The sequence below is a fragment of the Schistocerca nitens genome, chromosome 5 (assembly GCF_023898315.1).
Source record: "Schistocerca nitens isolate TAMUIC-IGC-003100 chromosome 5, iqSchNite1.1, whole genome shotgun sequence".
Taxonomy (NCBI): domain Eukaryota; kingdom Metazoa; phylum Arthropoda; class Insecta; order Orthoptera; family Acrididae; genus Schistocerca; species Schistocerca nitens.
Window position 1 is genome coordinate 309823277 of NC_064618.1, and position 26462 is coordinate 309849738.

A 26462-nucleotide genomic window follows, 5' to 3' on the forward strand; every position below is an offset into this window, starting at 1 on the left:
ATCATTCTAGTGACTGACTGAGCAGTCTTCTGGTCACAGTCACCAAAGTTGAGAAAATGCTGTCTAAGTCTGTATTGATTTTTTTCATTGAGGGCATCATAGCTCAGTATAAAAACATTTTCTCTTTTTGGGCTTCATCAGGAGTCACGTGTACCATAACAGAAACATATTTAATACTTTTTACCTCTGTTAAAGTAGTTTGGTGTATCAAGTCTCCAGCTATTTCAATAAATTCATTCTGAACATACATGATGATCCAGGCATTTTCCACCATGTTGCGACACTGTCTTAAATGCTCTTTCATAACTGATTCAAACTTTGCCAAAAACTCTCAAGACACTGACTAGGTAACTATCATGTCTCAAAGCTAAACTTTGTTCCATGAGAAAAGGAATCACTTTATTTATCAATAAGCAATGCAATACTTTGGCCAAATACTGATCTTCTCTTAGAACATTTTGCTTCTATGATGTCTCAAAGTACAGATGACATATGTGTGTCTCCTGAAATCCTAGTTGGAAGAAATTATTCTGTGTCAAAAGAGATGAGATTCACAAACACCACTGCATATTCACCAGTATGTCACAAGGGTCAGTATTTTGCCCACTCCTGTACATGGTGGACATGCCAGCCATAGTCCAAGCCAACTTGGGTTAATTCTTGCAGAATATGAGTGGCCTTGCCTCATCTGTCATCTATGTTGGCATGCAATAAACTTGCCAGGGGAACACCAATTGGTGTTTATCATTTATGAAGGCAGCTATGTATTCCATCATCACATCACTTGGCTACAGCATTGCTACATCAATGTGCGTGAGAAACCATAGTGCTATGGGGTGCTATAGTACAGCATCTGACTGTAACAATTGAGAGGCATCACTTTTAGGACATGTTGTGGAAAGCAACGTGCCAGTTGACTAATGCTGTACCTGCAACTCAATCCGTCAACAACACTGCCTCCTGTCCTCACTGTGATATGCTACAGCTTATTACTTTGTCCAGTATGAGTCAATAGTATGGGGGAACACAGTAGATAATTATGTCTGCAACAAGCTCAGCTCAGATAGTTTCTCACAATGTAGTTATAATGGGTCCTTTTGAAAAGTTTGAGAAGCTATACTCTAGAATTCCAATCCCAAACTACTGATGCATCTTCTTTGAGTGAGATTCTTGCAATATATGAACTAGTAACAAAGGAAAGAAATAGCATTCTTTTAGCTATAGCTTTCACTATCTTAAATTCTGTTTCATGAGGGTCTTCATGGAAGATCCAAATATTTGAGTCCTATCTCTTCTCTGGGTCAGATTGTTACTAGCAAGTTTCGCCACTAGTTACTATGCTGAATAATGTTTGTAACTTTCTGGAATTGTGTAAGTGGACACACTAAACTAATGTTTCAGTTTTTAGTTTAGATTATATGATATCCACAGATTCTATCGTGAAGATTTTCACATAAGATCTTAGTGATGGTTACTGACCCACACCCAACAGTATAATGGTTAAGCAGGTAGGTGTAGCAATAACAAACTCCTTTTCCCACACTTTTGTTTATTACTGGGCATCCAGACTAACTTTGATCTTCAAGAGTGCTTATTTCATGTTTTAATTGAATTAAACCAACAAAACATTATGGTCATGCACACACAAATTGCTATGGCTCGCAGCAATGATTATGTTACAAAAGACATTGAAATCACACACTTCCTCACAGAAATAATTCAGTTTTGTACTGCATATGTGGAAGTGATTGAATATCATGCGAAGCAAGAAAATGAAGGCACTTCCACCATTCTAACAGTCTTATATTGTCAATTTTTTTTTTTTTTTTTTTTTTTTTGGAATGTCATAATGGACCCAAAACCCATAAATATCCTACAGAGATATGCACAAAAATAATTTTCATGTCACCTTGCCTTATTGTGTAGTATTCAAAGCACAGTTATATGCCCTGGTGCAAAGGTATTCAACAATCTCCCATGTGCCCCCCACCAAGTTCAAAATGAAATTAAAAATGTACATAATTTGTCACTTTTTCTACAAATTATCTGAGTATCCAGAGCCAATGGTTGAAAAGTACTGTTAGCTACAAGGCAAGTAGCAGAGTTTGTTGTAAAGCTGTTTGATATTAGTAATACCTTTGAAACAGCACAAGCTGGAACCTTCCATCAGCACTTATTGCACCCCCATTAATAACTTTTTTTCCCTATTCACTCAAGTGTCTACAAAGCACAAACATATTATGTACCCGAATCTATCAAAACTTCACTTTACTACTGTTGACACCACTCATTACAAAGATTGGCATTCCGACCTTGGAGTAATATATTTCAGTTTCTGCAGAACAATTAATTTAAGAAATAATTGTAATCAAAATTAGAATAAACCCAAAATTACTTTGGCCATTTATACCTTCATTCCTAGTAGACCCCAGATTCTACAAGTATAATTTTGCTATCCTATTTCTCCATATCATATGGCAGCTTTTCCTAATTAATTAACCATTAATTAAGAATTGGTGGAAATTAGCATTCATGATTATAAATCTAAAGATGGCACCTGTACTTGTAAATAGGTTATTCCCAACACAGATGTATAAAATGGTCCAATGGCTTTTTGTATTTTCCTAAAATTTTTTCAAACCATTATGTAGTTTTAAAATAACAATACGTTCTCACACTATACTTTATAAGACCAGTCTCCACCCTAAAATAATCAGCCCCAGCTTGAAAATCTTAAGAGGCAACATCTATGCAAAAGTGCAGGAACTCGCAGTTATTCAGTGTTGTGAGAAAGTCTGCGTGTGCCTAGTATACTCTCTGCAACGATGTACAACATCATATTGAAAAGTAATCCCTCCAGTTTTCTTATGTGGAAACTCTTAAAATTATTACATAAAACAAATTTTATTAATGTCCTACATCTTTGTTCTTCCTGTGTACATATTTGTTTCTCAACATAGTCACCCTGGTGACTTGTTTCTCCCAACGAGAAATCATTTTGTTGATACTGTTACTGCAGAATGTTTAATTTTGTTGATGGAGCCACAATCTTACCTCTACTTGTACCACATGGGAGAGTCAACCAAGTAATATGCATGACATGTAGTACCTCACATAGTCACCTATGTGACAAACATATTTCTCTCAGCGAGAGACTTGTTTGTTGATACTGGTACTGTTGACTGCTTCATTTTGTTGATGGAGCCACAATATTACCTCTACTTGCACCTCTTCATCACTATCAAAGTGAAGTCCTCAAAGGTGTTTTTTAAGCATTGGAAACACTCTAAGCTCTGTCACACAAACTGAGGTTAACACCACCATTTCCATCATTACGAGCACAAACAATGCACCATTGCAGACTAGTGATGTCGATACAATCATCTCTGTACATCAGTTTTACTCTTCTGTGGATTTCAATTGGAGGTAAATTTTCTGCAGTTAGAAACCTGATTACAGAATGCTTTCTCTCATACACTGACATAGTTATGCTAAATGCCGTCATGTCACATGCTATGATTCGGAGCCCTCTAGTGGCAGAGGGTTGCAATTTCCATCACAAAAGTGGGAGAGTCACCACAGTAATACACATGACACGTAATAACCCAACCAATGTTGTGAACAAAATAAAAAATTTGAAGGCATTGCTGTTCAGCACACCATTGTATCCAGTTACTGTATCTGTAGAAATCTTACATAAGTATGCATACATTTGTACACCCATGTGACTCTTGAGTTTCAGTTTTTGAACAGTGTCAGCCATAATCAATCTTTCTTCAAGTAATGTGTAAATAATTTGGATCTCTGTACATGGGCTGTGTCGTAGGGAACATTTTTTTTTTTTTATTTGTGTGACTTATTAACACTGTAGGGCACTTACAAATAGCAACAACTGAAGCCAATGCTGCCTTTGACTGAGACTGTGTAGTGTGAATATCCTGTCACTCCCACACTGACAATTAGTACAGTGAATGTGCCAAGTTGTAAAAGTTAATTTTTGTGGGGACTGGAAGCAGTCTTCACACTGGATATCTTGGTAATAATGTGGGAAAAGCCGTTTATTTGAAATATTGACTATGTACATTACTAGAATATTTCCTGTAATACCAACTCTACAGCAATTCAACAAACTTGATTCAATGAGACTCTGAATGCTGGAGAAGATTTCAGTGGTAGATCACCTGACACTCTGCAAACAGGGCTCTGTAATTACAGATGTAGGTAACTATTTTCTTTGAAAACTGCCAATGTAATTAAGTAAATACTAAGCTACCAATAGGAGACATTGTTGTTGTTGTTGTTGTTGTTGTCATTGTGGTCTTCAGTCCAAAGACTGCTTTGATGCAGCTCTCCATGCTACCCTATCCTGAGCAAACCTCCTCTCCAAATAACTACGGCAACCTGCATCCTTCCAAACCTGCTTACTTCACTCATCTCTTGGCCTGACTCCAAATTTTTATCATTCACTCCACCCTCCAATACTAAATTGCTGATCCCTTAATGTCTCAGAATGTGTCCTGTCAGCCATTCCCATCTTTTACACATGTTATGCCAGAAATAGCTTTTCTCCCCAATCTATTCAGTACCTCCTTGTTAGTTACACAGTCTACCCATCTAATCTTCAGCATTATTCTGTAGCACCACATTTCAAGAGCTTATATTCTCTTCTTATTTCAATTTCTTATTGTCTATGTTTCACTTGTGTTCAAAGCAACACTCCAGACAAGTGCCTTCAGAAATGGCTTCCTAGCACTTAAAATTACAATCGTGTTAACAAATTTCTCTTTTTCAGAAACACTTCTCTCACCACTGCCATACTAGATTTTATTTCTTCTTTACTTTGGACATCGTATGTTATTTTACTACAGAAGTAGCAAAACTCATCTACTTCTTTTAATGTCTAATTTCTTAATCTAATTTCCTCAGCACTGATTGATTTAATTCAATTACATTCCATTACCTATGTTTTGAATTTGTTAATGTTCATCTTCTGTCCTATTTTTAAGGCATTGTCCATTCCATTGAACTCTACTTCCAAGTCCTCTGTTGTCTTTTACAGAATTGCAACGTCATTAGCAAACCAAGCTTTTTCCTTCTCCCTGAACTTTAATTCTCTTTTCAAATTTCTCCTTGCTTTCCTTCACAGCTTCCTCAATGAACAGATTGAATAATGTTGGCTATAGGCTACAACCCTGACTCACTCCCTTCTCAACCACTGCTTTCCTTTCATGCTTGTCGAACTACCATCTAGTTTCTGTACAGGTTATATATAACCATTTGCTCCCTACTACCTGCAGAATTTCAGAGAGCATATTCCAGTTAAAACTGTCAAAACCTTTCTTGAAATCTATAGAAGCTATAAACATAGGTTTGTCTTTCCTTAACTCAACTTCTAAAATAAGTCATAGGGTCAGTACTGGCTCATGTGTTCCTACAGAATCCAAACTGCTCTTCCCCAAGTTCAGCTTCTACCAGTTTTTCCATTCTTATGTAAATAATTCATGTCAGTGTTTTGCAAAATATTCACACCTTTCAGTGCCTGCTTTTTTTGTAACTGAAAATTCTTACATTTTTCTTGATACATGAAGGTATTTCCCCTGCCTGATACATCTTGCACTTCAGTTGGGACAGTTTAGTCATGGCAGAATCTCCCAAGGATATCAGTAGTTCAGATGGAATGTGGTTTACTCCAGATGCCTTGTTTCGACTTATAACTTTCAGTGCTCTGTCCAGTTTTTCTCACAGTATCATGTCTCCTATCTCATCATCAACTACACCCTGTTTCTATTGTATAATACTGCCTTCAAAATTCATTTTCCTTGTATAGCCACTGTATATAGACCTTTCATATTTCAACTTGACCTTCCTTGCTTCATCTTTCAACTTGACCTTCTTTGCTTAGTACTTGTTTTCTATGTGAGCTCTCGATATTCATACAGCTACATCCCTTTTCTCCAAAGACGTCTTAGATTTTCCTATAGGCAGTATTTATCTTTCCCCATGCTTCTATAGCCTTATATTTGTCCTCTATCCATTCCTGCTTAGCCATTTTGCACTTCCTATCAATCTCATGTTTTAGACTTTTGTATTCCCTTTTTCTTGGTTCATTTGCTGCATTTTTATAATTTCTCCCTTCAGCAGTTAAATTCAATATCTTCTATGATATCCAAGGATTTCTGTCAGGCTATGTCTTTTTACCTATTTGATCCTCTGCTGCCTAATTACTTCACCTCTTAAAGCTACTCAGTTGTCACCTACTGTACTCCTTTCCCCTGTTGTTACCTAAGCCCCCTCTGAAACTCTAAAAAAACCGATGGTTATTTCAAATTATCCAGTCCAATCTCCTGAATTTCCTTTTTTACAAATTTTCTTCATTTTTAATATACACTTCATGACCAATAAATTACAATCAAAGTCCACGTCTACTCCTGGAAATGTCTTACAGTTTAAAATATCATCTCAAAATTGCTGCCTTACCACTATTTAATGGATCTTAAACTTCCCAGTGTCCCCCACTCTCTTCCAAGTAGACACCCTTCTTTCATCATTCTTAAAACAAATGTTAGCTATGATGAAATTGTGCTCTGTGTAAAATTCTACCAGGTGTCTCCATCTTTCATTCCTTTCAGCTCCAGTCCATATTCACCAACTATTTTTCCTTCTCTTCCTTTTCCTACTATCAGATTCCATTCCCCCATCCCAATTAAAGTTTCCTCTCCCTTAACTATCTGAATAATGTATTGTATCTAATCATACACTTTTTCAATCTCTTAATCATGTGCAGAGTTAGTTGTCATATAAACTTGTACTACTGTGGTGGGCTTGGCTTTGTGTCTATCTTAGCTGCAATGTTTATAGTTGCATACCCACATTCCTATTGCATTATTCATTATTAGACCTACTCCTGCCTTACCTCTATTTGATTTGTATTTATAACCCTGTACTCTCCTGACGAGAAGTCCTGTTCCTTCTGCCACCAAGCTTCACTAATTCCCACTATATCTAATTTAAAAATTTCAATACCCCTTTTTACATTTCCTGGCCCACCTGCCCAACTATGGGATCTAACGTTCCACACTCAGGCCCTTATGACGACATCATCATGAGTAGCCCCCTCCTGCAGATCCGAATAGGGGACTATTTTACCTCCAGAATATTTTACCCACAAGGATGCCATTATCATTTATTTAACCATACAGTAGAAGTGCATGCCCTCAGGAGAGATGATGGCTGTAGTTTCCCATTGCTTTCAGTTGTCAGCAGTACCAGCACAGTTACAAGGCCAGATCAGCCAATCATCCATGCTGTTGCTCCCACATTTACTGAAACGGCTGCTGCCCCTCTTCAGGAACCACATGCTGGTCTGACCTCTCAACAGATATCCCTCCATTGTGGTTGCACCTGCAATATGGCTTTCTGTATCGTGAAGGTATGCAAATCACCCCAGCAGGGAAAGGTCCGTAGTTCACTGGAGAGGAGGAGGGGGATGACTAACAGCAGATAATCAGCAGTTATTTAATATAATTGTAGAAGCAATAGTCTTTTTTATCTTTCAAAGTAGCAGCTTTGTTTCTAATTTATCTTATTAAATTTAGCTGGCATAAGCATGAATAACATTAAATGGTATAATGGCAGTTGAGTGCTAATACAGTCAACAGATTAAGTTTCTATGGTTTACTGGTTTTTATTTACTGTCTTTTTTTTAATTTTTATCATGACTCATCCATCTTGATATGATCCAAGGAAACAACAACTGAACGAATACAAGAAAGAAAGAAAGAAAGAATGTACGAATGAAAGGATGAATAACTGCCACTACAATCAGTAAACAAATTGGATGACCCTTTTCAGCAACTGTGCCATAAAATGAAACTAAACCACAAATTCTTGTAATATTATGATTGAGAAGACTTAGTACAAACAGGCAAAAAGCCAACACCCTTGTCTTCAAGTCAGGAGATTGGGATATACTTCTCAATCTAGTACAAGCTGAACTATCTACTAGCAGAAAAACTGATCAATTTTACACATAGGGTTTCTCTTAGGGATGAGTATTAATATCTATTTAACCAATTGCCGGAATATCCAGCTACTATCTGGGGTACATCTGCAACATTAGTTTTTGTTATCAATAAACATTACAGTACTTAAATAGTTCAGTCTTTGGCATGTTATTTATGTACATCAAGAACAGGAGTTGTCCCAATTCCAAATATTGTAAGATTTTATATTTTGTGATTCTCCCATTTTGAGTTTAGTTATACTTACTTATGTGATATAGAATCCAAATATGATACCATTAGTTCTGTTATGAATGCAAGGATCCATCCACGCCACAACATTTTAGTTTCCTAAGTATAATTTTTTGTTCTGTATAATCAAATGCTTGGCAATATACCAAAATGATGAGTTTTCTCTTGTTCAGCTCTGCAAGACCTTATTTGTAATATCACATAGGGGCTTCTCAGCAATGAATGCTTTACAGAAATCAAATTGAGAGTCAGTTAAGGAAAGAGAGTATTCTACTGTAAGTCAGAGCCTCCAAACTTTTAGAAAAGACTTGCAGGGGTAAAATTTGTCTTTAATTAGAAGTGATTTATTTGTCTCAATTTTTATATATTATAGTGCCATCACTTTTATTTTGGTGTTTTTAATGTGGAAAATAACAGCTTAGCCGCATTAACTGAAGAAGATGTTGGGCACCAAAGTATTGGCATGGTGGTTGCAGAAACAGGGCTGTTCATGCATTGTGAAGCAGGCCAGCCCGAGCAACACAATGCTGTTGATGCAGTGAAAAGAGATGGCTCTTACAGGACAGGGGAAGTAGATTCTACACCATTAGTCCACAGATTTATTGTTCTGTACATGGCTGGTACAGTACATCACCACAAAAAATGAATTTCTAGTCCGTATAAATAACTGCCAATTTTAGGAGAGGCATTTTCAGTCTGGCGCCACTTATTACGATGAGAGAATTACACCAGGCAGTGGAGCAATATGTGTCAGCAAGCATCCAGTATGAGTCTGGGCCTCTGCCACTGGCTGTACTAAGTACTTATAGTACTAAGTCATCCTGCCAGGACTTGGCACCTTCCTACTGGTGGGTCTCCTCCAGGTTCACTCCAGCAGCAGACCAACTGCTGCCCTGGTAGGTAGCAGATTGTCACTGGGTTGGTACAGCTGCCAGCCCTCACTCACTGGTGTGGACGTCCAGATGCCACACGCTTTCATTCACAGGGGCAAGCTCCACTCCCAGAGGCTGTCATTCAATGTAAATATTGCGGTAGGCTTCCGCACTGCAGGTGACTTCCATGAGCAGCTGCTCTGTGCATAAATGGGGCATGTGCAGCTAAGGAGGCTTGTGGGCAACAGCATTCCTGGGTAAAGACATCACAGCTGGCTACTGGGCTGCCAGATGGCCACCACAGTGCATCACAAGCCATCCATGCCTTGTGCCAAGGGGGTTGTGGCCATTGTGCCACAGCACTATAAGTGTAGCCTGATGAAATCTCAATAAAATGTTTGACTTTCTGTTGCTGTATCCCTGAGCTACCAAAGGCCTATGCCCTGGACATGATCCACTGCTGCAACCCAACCATGGACAAAAGTGTCTCTTCACCCCAGGCTACCTCAACACGAATGCCACTACCACACAGTGCTCTACCAGGAATAATACCTTTATTCTCAACTGACTGTAAAAGTAACTCAAGAAAGGTTGATTTTCATAACCTAACTAGGAATTGCATGTTTGAAACTACTTTCTCACAGTGTTTCTGCTTGAGTAAACTTATTAAACCTGCATTTGACTGATGCCATGCTTGAGTAAACTTATTACATCTGAATTCGACTGTTGCCATTGTTAGAAAGTCATCATTAAATTTGGTGGACATTGATTTCAATGTGTCATCATTTCTGTCACAGCTATTGATTGGCAATTCGGTTTCAGTTGTTTTGTTGTTTTTATTTGTTTTGTGTTTAACCAAAAATTTTGTCCAGGTGGGGTGGCTTGCATACCTTGGTGATACAAATACCGATACTGTAGGTGCAATCACCTGTGGGGAGCCCAGACAAACATGTGCTTCCTGAAGAGGGGCAGCAGCTTTTACAGTAGTTGCAGGGGTAACAATCCGGATGATTGACTGATCTGGTGTTGTAACATGAACAAATGTGCCCTTGCCACTTTCCGTGCTGGTACTGTGAACAGGTGAAAGTGAGGGGGAAACTACAGCTGTTATTTTTCCTGAGGGCCTGCAGCTCTACTGTAAATGACGACGGCATCCTCTTGGGTAAAATATTCTAAAGATAAAGCAGTCCCCCATTCGGATCTCTAGATAGGGACTACTCTGGAGGAAGTCGTCATCAGAAAAGCAACACTGGTGTTGTACGGATAGGAGCATCGACTGTTACATCCCTTAATCAGGTAGGTAGGTTAAAAAATTTGAAAAGGGAAATGGACTTGTTGAAGTCAGATACAGTGAGGGTTAGCGAAGTTCAATGGCAGCATGAACAGGACTTCTGGTCGGGTGAGTACTGGTTTATAAATACAAAATTGGATTAAGCTGATGCAGGTATAGGTCTAATTTATACTAGTAAAACTGCCTTGTCTGTCTGTTTTTCTGTCTGAACATGCTTCTCCAAAACTGCTAGATGAGTTTTCATTTGTTTTTTTCAGGTAACCTGAGTATAGCTCGGGGCACTGTATAGGCTTTATTTCATCAAAATTGGACCACGGAAAAAATATATTGTAACTGAAAGTTTTATCCATAGTAATATTATAAATGTAAAAGTAACTCTTTCTGTTAAGTTTTTACGGCTAACCCACTAAACCAGTTTTGATGAAATTTTGTATGGAGACAGCATGAACCCTGTGGAAGACCATAGGCTGCTTTAGAAAGTGTTTAGTACAAGATATTTAGTGATTTGAAGAATATTGTATGAATTAAGGAAAAATATTTACTATTTGAAAAAAGCTATTTAGTCTTCAATTTTTGATCTTCACCATATTTGTGAAAACGCTTTCATTGATTGATATGTTCTACATGATATGATTTAAAGGAATGAATACAATGTTTATACAATCTTCAATTTGTTTAATCCATGTTTCCACACTGTGTTGCACAGCACACATGTTGTATAATGTTTAGGTACTTTAACAGCATGATGCTCCTGCCCGTGCCCCTCTGTATGCACTGCTTGGCAGTGAGACTGTGTGTGCTGAAGCATTGGGAGTTGGGACGGCTTGGTAGGGTGGACAGTGGGGTGCACATCATGAGCTATACTTACTCAGAAATGCAGACCCGTGAGGGTAGCTGATATTGCACATACAGTAGCTTACTTACTCACCATCACTCATCATTAATAGTGAAAAGTTTCAAACATTCAGTTCGTGTTGGTTACTATGATATGTCATGTAATTTGTTGAAAGATGTTATTGATTGTGTGATTTATCCTTTAACTTTTTGTGTTAACAAATGCCTAGTTGAAAGTAAGTTCCCTGACATACTAAAAATTTCTCTAGTTACAGACCTACATCCATAACCCCAGTTTTTTCAAAAAAAGTTAGAAACAATTATGTATTTATTTATTTATTTAGCATCCAATAGATCACACATGTGATATAGGATTTGTCATTTGATTACACGTAACACATAACAATACATACACATAATAACTGGACAAACATATACAAACAGCAAACAAATTACATACACATAGTACATAAGTAGTGTACAAGAACTTATTACACAAAAACAAAAGTACGTGCTCATGATAAACAATTATAGATCATGAACTATGCCTTATACAAAAAACGTATTACAGATATTTAACAGATTTTTCATAAGTACCATAATTACGAAGTTGAAAACATAATTAAATTAGTTTGAATTTTTAAAAACTAAGTACAGGTTTCAATCCACAGTCTGTTAATACTTCATGCTTGAAATTATTTTTGCCTTTCAATTCTTTAATTTGAGATGGAAGTGCATTTAAAAGCTTTATTCCTAAGTGGCTAACATGTTTCTGACTTCTAGTTTTTGCTACATAAGGAATGTGGAAGTCTTTGCAGTGCCTTGTATTGTGATCATGGTAGCTTGAGTTGGTTTGGAGATTGCAGTTATTTTTACTGATCATTTCCAGGCATTTAAAAATATATATCGATGGCATTGTCAGTATCTTTAGTTGTCTGACTAAGGGTCTACAGTGAGTTTGTGGTGGGCCGTGTGTCATGATACAAATAGCTCTTTTTTGCATAATAAAAATGTCATTTAGTCTTGACCTGGTTTTTCCCCAAAAACTTATGCCATAGCTTGCAACTGACTGGAAATAACTAAAGTACACCGCTCTAATACATTCTTTGCTACATACCTTGGATATTATTCTTAAGGCAAAACATGCTGAGCTAAGTTTCTGAGTAAGCTATACACTGTGTTCATTCCAGTTTAAATCTTGGTCAATTTGCATTCCCAGAAACTTTGTGGTGCACACTTTTTCTATTTGTTTGCTATCCAGCATAAGGCACATATTTTCCCTTTGACACTTGCTTCCATACTGTATAAAGTTTGTTTTCTTTGTATTTAATGTCAGCTTATTTGAATAAAACCATGACTGTATGTATGAGAGCACTTTTTCTGCTGTAGTACACAATGATTCTTTTATATCACTAATTATGATACTTGTGTCATCTGCAAATAGTAGAATTTTGGCTGAGGTGTCTGGAGCCTGTATACCATTGATATAAATTAGAAATAACAATGAGCCCAGAATGCTGCCCTGTGGAACACCTATTTCAATTTGTTTTGGTTCAGATATGAGTTTAAAATTGTGAAGATTGTTGGATGACCTCAGCTCAACAACTTGTGACCTGTTTTGCAGATAAGATTCAAACCATTTTTTAACAGTAGCCCTGATGCCGCTTCAAGTTTCCCTAGTAATATTACATGGTTCACAGTGTCGAAGGCTTTGGATAAATCTAGATTAATTCCAACAACCTGTTTATTTGACTCCAAATTTCTTACTATTTCTGTTGTGTAGTCCAATATGGCTGTTTCTGCACTGTGCCCTGCTCGAAAACCGTATTGACTGTTATTTATTAGTTTATGTTTTTCTAGATATTTTGTAACCCTGATTTTCATTAATTCCTCAAGTATTTTGGAGAAGGCTGGGAGGAGAGATATAGGTCGGTAATTTTCGATTTTATGTCTGTCACCATTTTTGTATAGAGGTATCACTTTAGAGATTTTAAGTTTATCCGGAAATATTCCTTCACTAAGGGACAAGTTTGCTATGTGCACTATAGGTTTGACAACACATGGAGCAATTTTCTTAATTATTGAGCACAGCTGCAAGTAACGACTAGTAATGAATAGGAATATGAGTAAGTTAACTATGGGCAGCCTTATGAACACATTATCATAGACAAAAGACCAACATCCACAACAGATGCAATGGACTCCCTTGTAAAAATAGTCCTAGATGTGTTCGAGGCTAGGGACTATGCCCAGGCTACATTTTGTGACCTGAGCAGAGCCTTTGACTGTGTAGAGCATGACAGTGTGCTGAATAAGCTAGTTTACTATGGTTTTGATGACAACAGTACAAATATGTTCAGGTCTTTTCTAGAGAACTGTCAACAAGTTGTGTGCATTGGTAGGGAGAAATCAAATGAAGCAGGTGAAGGGGAATACAAATGTCTAAAAAAAAATGAGACTAACAGGAATTGAAAAATGGCTAATCAAGAGTGGCTAGAGGACAACTGCAAGTATACAGATGCATGTATAACTGGAGGAGTGGTAGATACTGCCTACAGGGAAATTAAAAAGGCCTTTGGAGAAAAGAGAAGCAGCTGTATGAATATTAATAGCTCAGATGGAAAACCAGTACTAAGCAAAGAAGGGAAGGCTCTGAGAGGTGGGAGAAACATATACAAGGAAAATGAACTTGAAGGCAACATTCCAGAAAGGGAAGATGAAGTAATGAAGATGAGATGGGGGATATAGTACTGTGAGAAATATTCCACAGAGAACTGGAAGATCTAAGCTGAACCAAGTCCCTCAAGTAAGCCAAATTCTATCAGAACTGCAAATATCCTCGGAAAAGGCAGCCATGACAAAACTATACCACCTGGTGTTCAAGATCTATGAGACAGGGGAATTACCCTCACACAGCAATAAGAACATAATAATCGCATTTCCAAAGAAAGCAGTTGCTGATGGTGTGAACATTACCAAACTATCAGTTTAATATGGCTGCAAACCAACTTGGGGGAAGACAATTTTGGATTTCGAAGAAAAGCTGGAACAAGCAAGGCAATACTAACCCTAAGAATTATCTTACGAGATATGTTAAGGAAACGTTTACAGATTTGGAGAAAGCTTTTGACAACATAGACTAGAACACATCTTTGAAGTTCTGAAGGCACCAGGGGTAAAATACAGGGAGAAAAAAGTTACGTACAACTTGTACAATAACCAGACAGCTTTATAAAAGCTGAGGGGTATGAAAGAAAAGCAGTAGTTGAGAAGGGAGTGAGACAGTGTTGCAATCTATCCTCAGTGTTATTCAACCAGTAGACTGAGCAAGCTGTGGAGGGAAGGGAGAAATTTGGAATGGGGATTAAATTTCGGGGAGAAGAAATAAAACTTTTAGGTTTGATGATGAAATTGTAATTCTATCAGAGACAGCAAAGAACTTGGAAGTGCAGCTGAATGGAATGGAAAGTGTCTTGAAAGGAAGATATAAGATGAACATTAACAAAAGCCAAGGCCAGGGTAATGAAATCAAGTCAAATTAAATCAGGTGATGCTGAAAGAATTAGATTAGAAAATGAGACACTAAAAGTAGTAGAAGAGTTTTGCTATTTGGGCAGTAAAATAATTTATTATGCCCGCAGTAGGGAGGATATAAAATGTAGAATGACAATGACAAGAAAAGCGTCACTGAAGAAGAGAAATATGTGAACATCAATTACAAATTTAAATGTTAGGTAGTCTTCTCTGAATGCATTTGTCTGGAATGTAGCTTTATGCAGAATTAGAACATGGATGATAACCAGATCAGACGTGCTACAGAAGAATGCTGAAGATTAGATGGGTAGATCACATAGCTAGCATAATTTGACTAAAAGAAGGGATTGGTTGTAGGATACATTGTGAAACAACAGGGAATCATCAATTCAGTATTGGAGGGAAGCACAGAGGGTAAAAATTGCAGAGGTAGAGGTTTGCACGGGATAGAGTAGTGAGGAGGGCTGCCTCAAACCTGTCTTTGGACTGAAGACCACAATAACAACACCAACAACACATTTACTAACACTTCGGACAATTTTTGCTTCATTTTTAGAGTATCAGTTATTATTTTGTGTGTGTACTGTTTTGCTTTTTTTTTACAACCAACTTGAGAATTTTAGTATTGTTGGCTGACAGTTTGGACCCTTGGCTGTAGCCATTCTTTCAAAATGTAGAGCTCTCACTTTTTGGTGCAGAATAGCTTTTACCAGATGTTATCCATCATTTTTTTCCCTATTTCTGTTTAATTTGATCTTCATATGTTTTAGGGGAAAAGGAGATTAAAAGTAGGCCCTACTGTAAGAATTTGCTGCAGAGGAAATTACTTTTTATATGCTTTATAAATCTCTTTTTGGTGATATTCTCATAATTTGTCAGCTAAACATTGTGAATGAGTTAATATTCAGTGATAAGTTATGTTTCTTTCTTGATTAGGCCTTACTGATTGGTATCATCATTACTAACACTGATCATTATTCCACATATATGATTTATTATTGGTCTCCTGATGGTAGTTTGGTCTAAAATAAGTTGTCTCTGATTGTTGCACCATGATCTTAAAATCTACCTGGTAGTGTAACTGGTGGGCATCTACAACTTCCTGCTCCCAATCAATACTGACTAACAATCAGTATTAAACTCACCACAAACATTGAGTCCGTAAGTTAGCCTGAGTAATGTTGTTAAGGCTGTAGTATCTGCTTGATAAGATATTTCTGTGGGTGGGCTGTGAACTGAGAATACTTTTAGCTTGTATGCTTCCAGTTTTACAGTCATGGCATCATTCAGTATAACATTACAAACCTGTATGGCCTGAAATTTAGCACCGATTTTTGTATATATCATCATTCCTTGTACCTTTTACTGATTCTACAACAGTATTATACCAACTTATATACATCTAGACTTAGTAGTCCAATTTCAATTATATTCAAGTGATACAGCTAGCATAACACATCTGTTAATATTTCACTTGGCCTTTCAAGTTTCTTTGTTGATATTAGATATTAATCCTTTGTATTTATAAGGCTTCTTGTGTTTTGTTGGAGGGTGCTATGCAAGAGTTCTCTCAGATCTGCAAATTTGTATAAGCTACAGTACTGCACTTTGCTTGTGGCTGTTTCAACTGTAGCTCTACTTATTATGCAGGTCTTCATTTAATGAAAGAGTTTACCCAATAGAAAAGCTTTTTGAAAAACTGAAAATCAATAATTGGAATGGGGTAGCGGAAAAGCAGAGAAGTAAAAAGACAGGGTGCATTGGTGGAATAAGGGTTGTGAGGCCTGTGTAATGCTGGAGTGAGAAAAACGGCTAGCAAAGGTTGAGGCCAGGAGGGTTACAGGAATGTAGGATGTACTGCAGGGAGAGTTCCCACCTGCGCAGTTCAGAAAAGCTGGTGTTGTTGGCAAGGATCCATATGGCACAGGCTGTAAAAGAGTCATTGAAATGAAGGGTGTCAAGTTGGGCAGCATGCTCAGCAGCAGGGTGGTCCACTTGTTTCTTGGCCACAGTTTGTTGGTGGACAGACAGCTTATTGGTTGCCATGCCCACATTGAATGTAGCATAGTGGTTGCAGCTAAGCTTATAGATTACTTGACTGGTTTCACAGGTAGTCCTGCCTTTGATGAGATAGGTGATGTTAATGGCTGGACTGGAGGCAGTGGTGGTTGGAGGATGTATGGGACAGGTTTTTCATCTAGGTCTATTACAGGGATATGAGCAATGAGGTAAGGGGTTGGAAGCAGGGGTTGTGTGTAGGGATGGACAAATATATTGTGTAGGTTCAGTGGAAAGCAGAATACCAGTGTGGGAGAGGTGGGAAGGATACTGAGAGGACACTTCTCATTTCACGGCATGAAGAGAGATAGTTGAAACCCTGGCAGAGCATGTAATTCAGTTGCTCCAGTCCTGGGTGGTACTGAGTTACAAGTGGAATGTTCCTCTGTGGCCAGACAGTGAGACTTTGGGAGGTTGTGGGAGACTGGAAAAATAAGGCATGGGAGATCTGTTTTTCTACATGGTTAGGAGGATAATTACAGTCTGTAAAGGCCTCAGTGAGGCCCTTGATATATTTTGAGAGGGACTGCTCATCACTGCTGATCCAACAACCACAGGTGGTTAGGCCGTAAGGAAGGGACTTCTTGGTATGGAATGGGTGGCAGCTGTCGAAGTGGAGGTACAGCATGTGATTAGTAGGTTTCATATGGACAGAGGTACTTTGAGGTGGAGGTCAAGACCTAGGAAGGTGGTTTCTTGGGTTGAGTAGTACCAGATGAAGCAAATGGGAGAGAAGCTGTTGAGGTTCTGGAGGAATGTGGATAGGGTGTCCTCACCCTTGATCCAGGTCGCAAAGATACCATGAATGAATATGAACCAGGTGAGGGGTTTATTATTCTGGGTGTTGAGGAAGGATTCCTGTAGATGGCCCATGGATAGGTTGGCATAGGATGGTGCCATGCATGTGCCCTTAGCCATACCCCCCGGATTTGTTTGTATGTAATGGCTTCAAAGGAGAAGTAATTGTGGGTGAGGATATAGTTGGTCATGGCGACTAGGAAGGAGGTCGTTGGTTTGGAATCTGTCAGATGCTGAGAAAGGTAGTGTAAAATAACATTAAGGCCACGGGCATTAGGGATGTTAATGTAAAGGGAGGTGGCATTAATAGTAATGAGCAGGTACCATATGGTAAAGGGACACGAACTGTGGAGAGTTGCTGGAGGAAATGGTTGGTATCTTCTATATAGGAGGTTAGGTTCTGGGTGATAGGCTGAAGGTATTGGTCTACAAAAGCAAAGATGTTCTCAGTGGGGGGCACAATAACTGACCACAATGGGGCGTCCTGGGTGGTTGGGTTTATGGACTTCAGGAAGCATGTCGAAGGTAGGTGTGCGGAGAGTGGTACGGGTGAGCAGAGAGATGAACTCCGGGGAGAGTTTCTGGGATGGGCCTAAGGATTTGAGAAGAGACCGGAGATCCCCCTGTATTTTTGGAATGGGGTCACTGTGGCAAGATTTGTACGTGGATGTATCTGACACCTGGAAGAGTCCTTATACCACGGAAACCTTGCAGTTCAAAAGAACAGTGGTGGAGTCTTTGTCCACAGGTAGGATAATAAGGTCAGGATCAGTTTATAGATGGTGGACTGCGGTTCTTTGTGCAGATGTAAGGTTAGTTTGCATGTTGAGGGATCTGGGGAAAAGGTGGGGCAAGGTTTGACATTAAGACATTCTGGAAAATTAACAGGGGGTTATTTAGAGGCAGTGGGAGTGGATCACAGTTGGATGGAGGAGTGAACTCAGTCAGGCAGGATTCAACATTGATTTTTGGTTGAGTCTGTTTGGTACTGTTGGTAGGGAAAAAGTGTTTCGACTTTAGGGACCGGGAGAAGGAGAGAAGCTCTTTAACAAGTCCCGAATGATTGAATTTGGAAGTTGAGCAAAAGCTGAGGCATTTGGAAATTACTGATATTTCTGTGGGGCTAAGGCTTCTGGAGGAAGGTACTGATGTAGCCATCTTTGAGGTCTGTTTAGGTTCTGATTTCTGTGTGGTGGTGGGAGGGAGTTTTGGAGGGTGGGGTAAATGTAGTAGGTCTGCGAGATAGGGTTTGCCAGCTATGAGGGGACACACGGAGACTTGGAGATTGTTCTAGAGATAGTGGACAGTGGTACTCCAAAGCGGCTGCTTTGCTCATGGAATCTGCCCATATGGCCTTACCATCAAATTGCACATCTCCAGCTGCCATCCCTCCTTCCACAATGACCTCCATTTGTTCAGATTCTACCAATCCTTAGCCCTCATCAATATAGTCCTACAAATCCATATCAACCAAGCTCGAACCTCCTTGCAATATCTTCTCTCCATCCATAAAATTTTCCTGCTAAGCATTCCTATATTCCTGGAACCTATAACACACACTGAAGCTCTTGCCCACCAGGAACTATGCCACCTCAAAAACTGCTTTGGAATACCACTGTCCAAAACAACCTCCCCCACATCCCCTCATAGCTGACAAACCCTGTCTTGCAGACCTACTACATTTACCCCACCCTCCAAAACTCCCTCCCACCACCACACAGAAATCAGAACCTAAACAGACTTTGAAGATGGCTACATCAGTACCTTCCTCCAGAAGTCTTAGCCCCACAGAAATATCAGTCCTTTCCTAAGGCCTCACCTTTTGCCCCACTCCCAGATTCAAGCATGCAAGACTTTTTAAAGACCTTCTCTCCTTCTCCCAGACCCTACAGTCGAAACACTTTTTCCCCACCAACCCTACCAATCGGTCTCAACCAAAGACCAATGCTTAACTCTGCCTGACTCAGTTCACTCCTCCATCAACCCCTGATCCATCCCCGTTGCCTCCAACTAACTCGTTGTTAACTTTCCACAATTTCTTAAGATCAAAACTTGCCTCACCTTTATTCATCAGATCCCTCAACATGCAAACTTACCTTACATCTGCACAGAGAACCGCAGTCCACCATCTAAAAACTGATCCTGACCTTATTATCCTACCTGTGGACAAAGACTCCACCACTGTTCTTTTGAACCGCAAGGTTTCCGTGGTATAAGGACTCTGCCAAGTGTCAGATACATCCACCTACAAACCTTACCACAGTGACCCCATTCCAAAAATACAGGGGGATCTCCGGTCTCTTCTCAAATCCTTAGGCCCATCCCAGAAACTCTCCCCGGAGTTCATCTCTCTGCACACCCATACCACTCTCCGCACTCCTACCTTCGACATGCTTCCTGAAGTCCATAAACCCAACCACCCAGGACACCCCATTGTGGCCAGTTACTGTGCCCCCACTAAGAGAATCTCTGCTTTTGTAGACCAATAACTTCAGCCTATCACCCAGAAACTAACCTCCTATATAGAAGATACCATACATTTCCTCCAGCAACTCTCCACAGTTCCTGTCCCTTTACCATATGGTGCCTGCTCATTACTATTGATGCCACCTCCCTTTACATTAACATCCCTAATGCCCATGGCCTTACCGCTATTTTACACTACCTTTCTTAGCATCTGACAGATTCCAAACCAACGACCTCCTTCCTAGTCGCCATGACCAACTATATCCTCACCCACAATTACTTCTCCTTTGAAGTCGTTACATACAAACAAATCCGAGGGGTATGGCTAAGTGCACATGCATGGCACCATCCTATGCCAACATATCCATGGGCCATCTACAGGAATTCTTCCTCAACACCCAGAATAATCAACCCCTCACCTGGTTCATATTCATTTGTGACATCTTTGCGACCTGGATTAAGTGTGAGTACACCCTATCCACATTCCTCCAGAACCTCAACAGCTTCTCTCTCATTTGCTTCATCTGGTACTACTCCAACCAACAAACCACCTTCCTAGATCTTGATCTCCACCTTAAACATGGCTACATCAGTACCTCTGTCCATATGAACCCTACTAATCACATGCAATACCTCTGCTTCGACAGCTGCCACCCGTTCCATACCAAGAAGTCCCTTCCTTACAGCCTAACCACTTGTGGTCATCACACCTGCAGAGATGAGTGGTCCCTCTTGAAATATACCGAAGGTCTCATTAAGGACTTTACAGAACGTAATTATCCTCCCAAACTTGTACAAAAACAAGTCTCCAGTACCTTATCTTTCCAGTCTCCCATAATCTCCCAAAGTCTCACCATCCGGCCACAGAGGAACAGTCTCCTCCTAACTCAGTACCACCCAGGGCTGGTGCAACTGAATTACATTCTCCGCCAGGGTTTTGACTACCTCTCCTAGTGGCTCTAAAATGAGAAGTGTCCTGCCCACTATCCTTCCCACCCATCCCTCAGTGGTATTCCGCTGTCCACTGAACCCACACAATATACTCGTCCATCCCTATACAGCCCCTGCTCTCAAACCCTTACCATCATGGCCCATACATGTAATAGACCTAGATTCAAGACCTGTTCCATACATCCTCCAACCACCACCTACTCCAGTCCAGTCACAAACATCACTTATCGCATCAAAGGCAGGGCTATCTGTGAAACCTGTCATGTAATCTACAAGCTAAGCTGCAGCCACTGTGCTGCATTCTATGTGGGCACGACAACCAACATATCTGTCCGCATGAATGGCCACCGACTAACTGTGGCCAAGAAACAAGTGGACCACCCTGTTGCTGAGCACACTGCCCAACATGACATCCTTCATTTCAGTGACTGCTTCACAGCCTGTGCCATATGGATCTTTCCCACCAACACCAGCTTTTCTGCACTGCTCAGGTGGGAGCTCTCCCTGCAGTATATCCTATGTTCCTGTAACCTTCTTGGCTTCAACCTTTGTTAGCCATTTTTCTCACCCATCCAGCCCCTTCCCTGTTCCCATTCCAGCACTATACAGCCCTCACTCCACCAACACACCCTGTCTATTTAGCCTGATTACTAATTTGGTCTATTTGGTACTGTACCCTGTCCATTTGTTATCAGTCTATATTTCCGTTTACTGATCAGTAACTGTATTCAATTTTGCCAAAATCAACTGCATAACATCAGTTTTAACTGTTTCTTTGCTAACTTCACTTTCGCTTCGTTCGACCATGTCTAGGCTACATTCTACAGCTTTCATTTCATCACCACTACCATCGTCTCTATCCATTTTCATAGTAATCACACGAGTTCACCAAAAATAATAATTTCACAAATAGTCTGTACTTATCTTTTTTCTTATTGATGTCACTCGTCATACTTGTGATGTCATCTCTCAGTTCATGCAGTCCATCATTGTTGGTATTATCTCATCACTGGACCTTGTTGTGCAGCTTTCGGGTCTTGCTTTGTCAAGTGAATAAGTTCATTTATATAAAAACTGCAAATACACAAATAATTGACCTCTTCTGAAACAGACAAAACTTTATCAGTCAATAGATCCCGACTGACGCCCACACTTGTAATCTTAGTCTCCCACGTACCACCATTAAAATTTTCTGTCTCTGCAAAAGTTTTGAAAGCTTCGTGAGGCATAAGATATACAAAAGAAAAACTTTTTACTTATCTTCATTTTCTCTTGTTGTGGCTTCAGTTCTTGCATCTAGGGGCACATTCTTGTGAATGAAATTTTGACTTACTGGGTTCCAGATGACTAAATAACTGATGATGCACTACCTGTTGCTGTGAGTTTCTTTTATTTTATCCCATTCTTCTATATCACACTGACCTCACAATCTCCATTTTGATACAACCATCATTTACATTGTTGTAAACAAAATTAAAAAAAAACATGCACTTCAGTCAGAGGCATGCCCACTACTACCTACATTCTACAGTACTCACAACATTCCAAAGAGTTTACAAAGTTTCTTGACTAAAGAAGAATCTTTACTAAATTATATCATTATTTTATAAATGATTCCAGAAATAAACTTAAAATTTGCGTTAGATTGTGCAATTAATAATATGAATTTTAAGTATGTCAGAAATTTCGTAATTTCATTTATTTCTAAAAGAATAATAATTTTAACCGTACATACAAAATGTAACAAATTAATTTATTTTTTGTACCTTTTAGTATGAAATATAATACATCGTATACAAAATCAAATGAAATTCTTTCAGTGAAACAATCGAGAATGTTCACCTATACCAGATTCAGGATTAATCCTGGTATCGGCTACTTCTATGCATAAAAAAGAGGTAATGTTAGAGGAGGGTGTCCCATTACAGTTGGAACTCTAAAAATGTGCTTTCCATCATCATACTTGTGTGAGAAGCATCCACAGCTGTATGTTCGATGTCATCCTATATTGTATAATTGAGGTTGCAACCCAAAATATCAAGATATTTCCCTAAACTACAGAAAGCATAGGCGAGATCACTTGGCTTACAAATGTAAGCTAGGTGCCAGTCATTAATCAAAGAATTATTACCACTGCTGGTATCCCCCACTCCACTTCCATGGTTAATACCTAGCAATAAGATTTTATTGATTTATATCTCATTCCTTTAAATCCTTAGATTGCACTTTACTTCCTGCACTGTTAGATTGTTCTGTTGTCCATTTTGCTTTAACCACAACCTTTAAATCACTGTAGGCATTGAAGTTGTCTTAGATTTAATGCTATCATATTTGCAGCATCTCTTGGATATTTCAGACAATTTAGATGACACTACCATAGTTCAGTTTTCTAAACGAGCTGTAGCAATAATTCTGCCACTGCATCTTGAACTGTGCTAACTGTTGCTATCAGCTTTCTGTCACCACTGCACTTAAAGCAAATAATGTTGGTGGCTACAGTGGCAGATAATGTTGGTGGCTATAGTGGAACTAGATACAAGAGACTGATGTACTGAAGTGCATATAAAGTATCTGTAAATGTCAAGCACATACTGAATGTTACATTTTACTCCTGAGATCCTCTCAACATGTGAATAGCCTGAGTAGACATTTAAGGATATGTTAGAGAACATGGACAAATCTTCTATGGGAGCAGAAAAACACATCATTTCCTTTCCTTTAACATTTCAAAAGTTCAGATACGAGGTGTGGCTAGAAAAAAACTGGACTAGTACTGGTGAAACAATAAAACGAATGCAATAAGGCTGAAAGTCGCGTGGCCTGTCACGTGACTCTCGCTCCGCCTACTGCTCGAGTTTCATCTGCCTCCTGCACTCAGTCTGCCCGTGGCGTCTGTTTTAAGTAGTTGACGTTTTGTCTGTGCGTCGGAAAATGTTGAGTGTACAGAAAGAACAGCGTGTTAACATCAAATTTTGTTTCAAACTAGGAAAATCTGCAAGTGAAACGTTTGTAATGTTACAACAAGTGTACGGCGATGATTGTTTATCGCGAACACAAGTGTTTGAGTGGTTTAAACGATTTAAAGATGGCCGCGAAGACACCAGTGATGACACTCGCACTGGCAGGCCATTGTCAGCAAAAACTGATGCAAACATTGAAAAAATCGGTAAACTTGTTCAACAAGATCGCCGTTTAACAATCAGAGCAGTGTCTGAGTTAACAGGTGTTGACAAGGAAAGTGTCGAACAATATCAGGCATGAAAGTAAACTGCTATCAGAAGCAGAAGATAGGGTGATATGTTCACGACCCTACAGAATACTGCAAGCACAAAAGGAAGTGCTCCAGCAGGAAATTGAAAAGATGTTAGAGGATAACATTATAGTACCAAGTAAAAGTGGCTGGAATTTTCCCTTGACTTCAATCCCAAAAAATGTGGATGCCAATGGAAAGCAAAAGTGGTGAATAGTAGTGCACTATAGGTGGCTTAATGAGAGCTCCCTAAATTCATTGTTTCCATTTCCAAGAATAGACAAAATTATTGATGGTCTAGGAAAGGCAAAGTACTTCTCGACCCTCAACCCTCGTTAGATAAACAGGAATGAAAAGAGATGGCTTTCAGTATGCCATATGGGCATTACGAATACAAACGAATGCCCATGGGTCTTAAAACGGCTCCTACTACATTTCAGAAGTTAATGAACTCTGTTTTGACAGGGCTACAAGGTGACATATTGTTCATCTATTTCGTGACATGGTAATATTTGGCTTCTCCTTAAAGGAACGTAATTTGCAGTTGATGGAGGTATTTGAAAGGCTTAGATTCCACAATTTAAAGCTACCAGTGGACAAGTGCGAGTTTTTGAAAAAGGAGGTGTGCTATTTGGGTCATACCTTATGGACCCAGGGCTTGAGGTTATATCCACAGAAGGGCAAGGTGATAAAGGAGTATCCACTGCCCAAAACAATGAAGCAATTAAATGCATATTTATGTTGTGACAGTGCCACGAGATTTAAAAGTGCCGCTACATCAGTACGCGAACACGGTGATAGAGGCGCTCCACAGCTCGGTTGAGCGCGGGAGCGCCACCTGGCTATGAACGGCGCCGGCCGCATGTCACGGTACGGCAGTCGAATGACAGATACGGTGTTAATAGCATGTAACCCGCTATTGTTTCTACTTTAGTATATCCACACAATTTATTAGTGATTAAAGGTTATAACACTTTTTGGCGACGAGGTCGGATATTTTTTTTCCTGCGTTGTGGAATTGTGTGTTCGTGTCGGGGCAGACATGGAACAGCTTATGCAAGCGCTCATTGAACAACAAACACAGCTGACGGCTGCTATTCAGGCACAACAAACACAGCTGACGGCTGCTATTCAGGCGTTGTCGACGTCGCTTACTCATCGTCTGTCTCCCTCTTCTCCGCCTCCGTTCCCTCCTTACGACAAGGCTGCTGAAGACTGGGAGGATTATGAGAAGCATTTGCGGCAACACTTCTTGGCTTTCGGCGTTGTCGACGCTCCTATGTGTAAGTCGTTATTTCTATCTTGGATTTCCCCACGGATCTATCAGCTGCTATCTCAGTTAGCCCCTCTGCGGGAACCTGCCTCTCTGTCCTTCCAAGAAATGTGTGAATTATTGTCTAACTATTACCGAAAAAACACCCACGTCGTTGCCGCCTGCGTGGCGTTCTACTGGTGCCCCATCAATTTTACCGGGCTTGGGCGGCGGAACTACATGGTCTGAGTAGGAAATATCAGTTTGTCACGGACACTCATCATGAGTCTTATGCTGATTCAATGGTTCGGGACGCTATTCTACAGCTTGCTCCTGATAAAGAAGTTCGGCAACGTGCCTTACAACTGCCAAACCCGTCGTTGTCGGAAGTTCTCTGCATCGCTCAATCTTTTGAAGTGTCTCACGCTGCTAGTGCGCAAATAGACGCGTGGTGTGATGTAGGCGCTGTACAGACCACTTTCGACACGGACAATTTGCCTGTTTCACAGGGGAACGACGATGTGGCGGCGGTTCACTCGCGTCAACAACGTCGCGTTGGGCCACCACACTTGCAGCGAAAACAGCAACCACAGAAGCAGGTTCATTCCGCACTTCCTTCTTGTCCACATTGTTTCGTACAGCATGACAGGGCCGCGTGTCCAAAACGTTGGGCCACGTGTAATTCATGTAGGAAAAAAGGCCACATTGCTTCTGTGTGTCAGTCCCCTAAAGTTCCTGTCGACGAGGACGAGGCATCGGATATGGATGTTAACTGTGTGCTTTCTCAAACAAATAAGTTGTTTGTTACTGTTCGTGTTCTGGATAAAGACATTCGCATGCAAGTGGACACTGGCTCTGCAGTAACTCTCATTAATTCTCGCACATATTTGGAGTTGGGCTCCCC